This window comes from Cryptomeria japonica, chromosome 6, assembly GCF_030272615.1.
Source record: "Cryptomeria japonica chromosome 6, Sugi_1.0, whole genome shotgun sequence".
NCBI classification, from domain to species: domain Eukaryota; kingdom Viridiplantae; phylum Streptophyta; class Pinopsida; order Cupressales; family Cupressaceae; genus Cryptomeria; species Cryptomeria japonica.
This window is the reverse complement of record NC_081410.1, coordinates 461,370,939-461,379,346: the sequence shown is the minus strand read 5'-3', so window position 1 is coordinate 461,379,346 and position 8,408 is coordinate 461,370,939.

Genomic DNA, 8,408 nt, shown 5'->3' with positions numbered 1-8,408 from the left:
GGTTGCTGACTGCGTTGGCCGAGAGATGGCACTCAGAGACATGCACGTTTCACCTGCCGATGGGTGAGATGACAGTGACACTGGAGGATGTATACAGGATATTACATGTTCCCATTGATGGAGAGTTGATCCCCTACGACCGTGATGGTGACAGGGAGGCCTTGAGACGGGTCTTTCAGGATCCTGAGTTGGAGATGCGAGCAGGCCATGTAGCCTGGGACACCATGACTGCCACAGGATTGGCATTGTCGGCAGTTGTTGGGGGAGTTATCAGTGGATACTTGTGTCCAGACAGGGCCACACGAGGATTGGCAGTGGGCTGGGGAGGGGCCTTGGAGACGCTGATGGCAGAGCATACTAGGTATGCATGGGGGCCATGTGTCCTAGCACATTTGTACTATGAGCTGCATCAGTTTGTATACCATGGATCAGTGGGTTTGGGCTGCGGTGTGACTCTCTTGCAGGTGTGGGCCTATGAGCACCTTCCCATCACACGGCCTATTCATTTCAGAGGCAGAGGACAGGGACAGAGTTTTGTGCACCTATATGCGATGATTACATCCCAGCCTCGGATTGGGAGATTGGAGCACTGGAGGAGAGTCATTGACGATATTGACATGGTGATCTGGAGGCCGTACCTGGGGTGCGAGGAGTGGGGGGACGATGCACTGGAGCTGCCCTACACCTTCCGGAGCAGGTACCTGATTGGGCGGACGCCCTATATATTAGAGAGACAGCTGGTGGACAGGGTATGCAGGCAGTATGGCAGGATTCAGAGGATGCCGCGAGGCTCGGGCATGTATGCCCGTACAGTCAGAGATCAGGTGCAGTTTGGCCCACTGCTATCATATGATCAGGCAGTGATGCAGCTAGCGGAGATGATGCCGATGCCATGGGACATGTGGCCAGAGGTAGATGATGCAGGGATGGACGCAGAGTACTCTGCGTACTGGGCAGAGCATCCATTTCCTAGGTTGACGGATCCGGCAGAGCCAGTGGATGGAGAGGGTGGAGGAGATGATGATGATGGAGGAGGGGATGCAGGTAGGGGTCGGCGGAGGCGGAGGGGAGTGGTGGGAGAGAGACGGGTAGCACCTCGGAGGGAGGGAGGTCAGGAGAGAGCAGCTCCAGTGGTGAGAGGACGGGGTGGACTGCCCCTACAGGTGCCAGCAGCACAGGGTCCCAGAGAGGGACAAAGACAGGTGCAGCCAGAGGGACAGAGACAGGTACAGCCACAGGTACCTATACAGGCACAGGGACAGGTGCAGGCAGAGGCACAGGGACAGGCACCTGTAGAGGAGGAGCCACAGGCAGGGGCGGAGAGTGGAGACTCCGAGGAGGATGAGGTGCTTAGGCTACGGGAGATCTGCCAGGGCCAGGCAGATGAGATTGAGGATTTGGTTCGAGAGAGGAACCACCTCAGGATCAGGGTCCGAGATACAGAGCGGGAGAGGGATCAGGCCATCCAGAGATATACCGAGGCCGAGACAGCTCTGAGGGCAGGTAGGCGGGCGGCAGAGGATGCAGGGGCAGGCTACGCATATGTTTCGCGAGCCGGAGAGGAGATCGCCTACTGGAGGGATCTATATTATGCAGCCGTGCCAGCAGAGCAGCGGGCTAGGAGCTTCCAGAGGTCGTCGCGCACAGCGACGGCTACGGGAGGGAGCCGCAGGAGACAGGCATCCAGCGGTGGGGTTATGGGGCTTCCACCACCACCAGAGGGACAGGGGGATCCTGGGGCGGGTCCATCTATAGCTCAGACTCCGTCGAGGCGCGGCGGCTCCGAGGGAGGGAGTTCCTCATAGCTATAGTGGGCTCCCATTGTATCAGTAGATGTATCATTGTTGTATTGTAGACACCTGCGGGTGATTCTTTTGTAGCCATATGATTCTTTTGACATCATTGTATTATGACACATTTGATTGATTATATATATGAGATGATTCATCTTTTGCGGCAGCTATATGCATGTGTACCTTATGTGATGAGATGTTCTTATGTGATGCATGTTTTATGATATGGATGCTTATATGATGCAATGCCATATATTTTTGTTCTTTTATGTTGTATATGTGATGCCTGATGCAAATGAAAATGTATGTGATGCAAATGAATATGATAATGCAAATGATTATTTACATAATGAAAATGTGAGATGTGCTAACATGTGTTGTATGCAGGATGTGATGCAATTATAATATCTATATGTATGAAATGCTTATATGTGGTGATGCAGGTGCAACTATATGAAATGCAAATGTTTTTGGTGTGTCATTATACTCAGTCATGTGATAGCGGGCTACGCGGACTCGAGAAGGACAATGAAAGTCAATCAAGAAAGGGGGGATGGAAGACAGAAGATATGAACGTGAAAGAGCTTCTTGTGCGTTATCATCATTGAGCTTTATTATGGCAGAATAGGTTATGACAATCGAGGCATATGTTCGGCCCAGAAAGTCATTGTACCTGTTTGCATGGAGATAAGACAGTCACAAACAAGGAATGCCCCAGTTCACACTTAGACTCACAGTGTCCTCATATCCTTGGACAAGTCATAGCATTACTAAGAGACAATCCACAGACAGCAAATACAAATAGGTGACGATACCCCATCCTCGCCTTTCTAGTCAAAGACATCCTGGAGATAGAATCTCTAGTCAAAGACATCCCGGAAAAGCTAAAAGACATGTCACCAAAAAGATAAAACCAAAAGAAAACCAAGACTCGACACCAACATCCACTGTAGTCCTCAAGTTTGTGTCTCTTGTCACTTGTTTAAGTCAAATTTTGATTGTGGTCACAATGTTCACTTTCACAAAAAGGATAGATAGCACTGAACCATATGTTGTCTGAGTCTGTTGAAAGATTTGATTTTGTTGAAGCCCATTGTTGCTGCTGTGTCTCCTTGGAAACTGACTGAATCCATGAAACTGATACCTTATTGTGGAGAAGATGGAACGTTATTGCGGATCTGCAATGCAAAATGTTGCTTTATTGCGAATTGTGTGCGGATAGACTGAAGAGAGCTGAAAGAAACTGTACTCCTCGAAACATGTGATGTTCTCAGTTCCACACCCATTACTAGACGTAGGAATTGGCCGTAGTCACAGATAGTATCTGATTTATTATGGATGGAAAGAGAGTGAAAAGGGGGGGTTTATTATGAATGGCTAACCAATCTTGGGTAGATCAATAACAAGCCATGATGGGAATGGGTAAGTTTATTGTGAGTGAATTGGTCGTGAGTGTGTGCGAAGTGAAAGAATGAAAGGGAATCCTGAAGGAGGGAGGAGCAAAGTCCCTACGCATGGCGCTGGTGACCCAGTTTTCACCATGGTACTTGCCCAGGGCGCCACCGAAGTGGTTTTCACCGTTGGACGAAATTATTTCTCTTTACTTTTTTGGATTTTGCAATTTTTTTGTTGTCACAAGGCGCCTGTTTGCCAGGTTTTCACCAAGTAACAATTTTTTTGTTTTATAATTTTTTTTTTTTTGTATTTTTGAATTTTTTTGATTTTTTTTTTGTGTTTTTGCATTAGGATACTCAAAAAGAGCTTATGTGTAGAACCTGCAAAGGTGCATGCTGTTGATAGGATCCTCCAAGGATTCACCTTCTGTAGTAGAGAGCTGATATGCCCCAGATCCATATACTGCTGTGATGATGTAAGGACCAAGCCAGTTGGGTTCAAATTTGCCCTTCTTTTCTCTATCTTGCTGATTCTTGGGGTTCTCTCTGAGGACTAAGTCACCTACCTCAAATGTGCGAGGCTTGACCTTGTGATTGTAACTGCGACTCATTCGTTGTTGGTAAGCCTTGAGATGATTAAAAGCAGTGTGTCGTCGTTCCTCCAGCAGTTCTAGTTCTTGTAGGCGAGAGACCCTGTAGTCTTCATCGTTGATTATGTTTCTCAAGGAGACCCGTAAAGAAGGTAACTCGACCTCAATAGGCAAGATGGCTTCAGCACCGTAGACAAGTGAGTAAGGTGTAGCTCCTGTAGGTGTGCGGACACTGGTACGATAGGCCCAAAGTGCGGGATTGAGTTGGACATGCCAGTTACGGCCAGCGTCATCGACTGTCTTTTTAAGTATTTTGAGAATTGTTTTGTTAGACGCCTCAACTTGGCCATTACCTTGGGGGTAATATGGTGTGGAGAAATGATGAGAGATATGGAATCGCTCACAGAGTTCACGAACATCCTGGTTCTTGAAAGGACGCCCGTTGTCAGTGATAATGGAAGTAGGAATCCCGTATCGGCAAATGATGTAGTTCAGGATGAAAGTAGCGATTTGTTTCCCAGTAACTTGCGTGAGAGGCACGGCTTCAATCCACTTTGTGAAATACTCTGTGGCTGTGATAATGAATTTATGTCCGTTGGAAGAAGGAGGGTGAATCTTGCCTATGAGATCGAGTCCCCACTGACAAAAGGGCCAAGGAGATGCAAGTGGCTGTAGTTCTTGTGCTGGTGCGTGTATGAGGTCTCCATGAATTTGACACTGCTTACACTTCTTGACAAACTGATATGCATCTTTTTCCATAGTAGGCCAGTAGTATCCAGTCCTGATGAGTTTCTTGGCCAAGGTAGGACCACTAGTATGCAGACCACATATCCCTTCGTGCACTTCTCGTAACGCAATCTGAGCTTCGTCACTCTCTAAACATCTAAGGAGGGTGCCATCTAGACCTCGCCGGTATAGGATATCAGCTAGGATAACGTATCGGGAGGATTGGCGGATGAAAGTGCGGCGTTGGTTGTTCGATAAATCGGGAGGTAAGATATTGTCGCGAAGGTATGTGAATATGGAACCATATAACTGGGATTCAGGACCAACAACACATATCATTTCCGTGAGAGTGATCTCATATGACGGAATCAGCAGGTTGTCAACCAGGAACTCATAACAGGTCTCATTTTGCGGTAGGTCAATGAGTGAAGCAATTGTAGCCATGGCATCAGCAGCGCGATTCTGTTCTCTTGGTATCTGCTCAAACTCTATCTTTGCAAAGTGTTGTTTCAGATCATCTACCAGTTGTTTGTAAGGCATTAGCTTTTCATCTTTTGTTTGATAATCATCAGTTGCTTGACGGATGACAAGTTGAGAATCGCCAAAAACACGAAGTTCCTGGATCTTCCACTGAACTGCAATTCTTAACCCAGTTGTTAATGCCTCGTATTCCGCTATATTGTTGGTGCAAGGAAATGATAAGCGGTATGACTTTGGTATAGAATCACCTTGGGGAGTTATAAAGAGTATACCCGCTCCTGCCCCATGCTGTGTGTATGAGCCATCAAAGTATAGTTGCCATGGCTTTGCAGGTGATATTGTTAGAATGGACTCATCTGGAAATTCTGACTGTAGAGGAACATCATCTATCATGGGAGCATCTGCCAGTTGATCTGCAATGGCTTGTCCTTTTATGGCTTTTCTGTCCACGTATTCAATGTCGAATTCACTCAAAATCATTACCCACTTGGCCAGTCGCCCAGTAAGTGTAGCTTTGTTGAGTAGATATCTTAGTGGATCAATTCTGGCAATCAACTTGGTTTTGTGAGTAAGCATATAATGTCGTAATTTTTGTGAAGCGAAGACCACAGCGAGACATGCACGCTCAATTGGTGTGTAGTTCAGCTCATATCCCACCAATGTGCGACTGATATAGTAGACTGCTTTTTCCTTGCCGTCAGGTATTTGCTGTGCTAGTAGTGCCCCCAGTGCTGTTGGAGTAGCTGATATGTAAAGTAGCAATGGTTGATTCGGAATTGGTGGCATCAAAACTGGCGGGTTCAAAAGATAGTCTTTAAGTGCCTGAAAAGCCTGTTGACAGTTCTCGTCCCATTTGAACTTAATGTTTTTGTGTAGCAGGTGCTGGAAAGGATTACACTTATCTGCAAGTTGTGCTATGAATCTTCGTATGGACTGGAGTCTCCCTTGTAAAGACCGAAGTTGACTGATATTCTTGGGTGGCGGCATGTCCAAGATAGCCTTGACTTTTGCTGGATCCGCTTCTATTCCTCTTTTAGACACAATGAATCCTAGGAGCTTCCCGGAGGTTACTCCAAAGACACATTTCTTTGGGTTTAATCTTACCTTGTATTTTTCCAGCCTATCAAAAGCAACTGAAAGTATGTCCAAGTGTGTATTTCTGTCTATTGATTTAACCAAAAGGTCGTCGACATAATCTTCCACCTTTACATGCATGAGATCATGGAAGATAGTAGTCATGGCTCGTTGATACGTGGCACCTGCATTTTTCAGCCCAAAGGGCATGACATTCCAGCAGAAGGTTCCCCATGGACAAGTGAATGATGTTTTATGTTGATCTTCAGGTGCAATCCTGATCTGATTATATCCAGAGAATCCGTCCATTAAAGATAACATCTCATGGCCTGCTGTGAGATCAACAATTAAATCAATGTTTGGTAATGGGAAATCGTCCTTCGGGCAAGCCTTGTTGATATCCCTGAAGTCTGTACATATTCGGATGCTGCGATCTGGTTTGCTAACAGGTACTAAGTTGGAAATCCATTCAGGATAATCAATTGGGCGTATGAATCCGACATCTAGTAATTTCTCCAGCTCTGCCTTGACTAGCAATGCCACCTGTGGATGCATTTTTCTCAATTTCTGTTTTACTGGTTTTGCCCCCGGTTTGACTGTTAAATGATGCATTACTAAGTCGGGGTCTAGTCCAGGCATATCAGCATAAGACCATGCGAAGTTGACTTGTCGTTCCTTAAAGAAGCTTATGAATTTTGCTCTCTCGGCCTCTGTCAATGATTGAGCTAAAAATATGTTGTGTGGAACCTCTGCTGTACCAATGTTTGTTTTTATAGTCTCTTCTACCAACATGGATGATTTTTCCTCGTATGATGCTGGGAGAATGTCAAGCCTTCCATCTTCGGGCGCCTCAGAGAGGTTTTCACCCTCAGATACGTCCTTTCTTTTTACTTTTTTAGAGTCAGAGAGCGCCACAGTGTGGTTTTCGCCATAAGACCCTTGTTTTGTCTTTATTTTCACATTTTTGCGACTAGAAGGCCCGACACCCTCACCAAAGTATGCCATGTTATTTAGCTCTATGGCGTATCCTGCTTTATGGTCTCCAAGAGGAAGATCATCGTGAATGCCAAGATAATCAACAATAGCTTCGTCATTTTGAAATGTATCAATCTGTGGTGGTCCATCCTGATCCCAGTCAATGAGTTGGGGGTGAACGAGGGGAAGGTCTTTAGTGTTTTTAGAGTCCGCAAGGCTAATAGTGAAGATGTGGTTATATTCAGGTATGTCAAGGTAGTCATCGAGGTCGTCAATGGCACTCTCCTCATCAGTTTCGATCGTGAGTGAGTCCAAATTATCATCACTAGTAGCACCCTCAGGAACAGGTGTCCTCATCCTATGTGATCCTGACCTAGGGCCCTGAAACGAAGCTTGTGCGGGATCCTTATGGGTCGGTTCTTGACCAACTCTGAATTTCTTGTAAAACTCCTCCTCCTCTGTAGGTTCATCTGGCTCTCTAAATGTCTCATTAAGTTCATAATCGCTGGAGGATTTGTCTGAACCCCATTCCCACTCATTGGAGTCTGTGGAATAATTATCCTCTTGTTGAACTTCAGCCACTTTGACTCGCCATATCTGTTTTGTTCTCTTGTGTTGAATCTTGGGATTTAGAAAACCAAGCCCCTTAGAGCGTTCCCTTCTTGTAGTTAGCTCAGGTTGTAGAGGCTCCATGACACCTTCTTTGCGTAGTCCGAGAGGACTTTTTCCATCATACCCGAATCTCTGCAGAATTTTGAAACCTTTACCATAGTTTTCACAGGGTATTATAATTTGATCATGTGTATCATCTTCAGCGTCCTTATATAGCATTTTATATAAACTTTCTTCCTCTAGTTCGCCCCATTTTTGAAAGACGGTAGGATCCCATTTGAGGAGCATGATGGAGATTTGCTTATTAGGATGTGGTCTCCCATATTCCTTGGGGGAGTTCATGACTTGTCGTAAGAACATGGTTTGATTCAGAGTGTATTCTCCCATGCCTTTGTCTTGAAACTTGGCTCTAAGTTCACCTTGTTTGGATGTCGAGGGCTTTAATGACTCAGGATCAATATATGCTGAAGAAGGAGTAGCCTCACGATTGCTGGGAATGATAATCTCAGTATGTGATCTCAAGTTATTGCAATATATGAATGGATTTGGATCACCATTGACCGTTACCTCGACTCCATTATGAGGAAATTTTATACACTGATGGTACGTTGATGGGACCGCTCTCATTTCATGAATCCATGGACGTCCTAGCAATATGTTATACGTGAGGTCTAGATCCAGGACTTGACAAATCACATCCTTTGTGACTGGCCCTATTCTTAGTGGTAAGATGACTGTGCCCTTGGACGAACGCTCTTCATCAT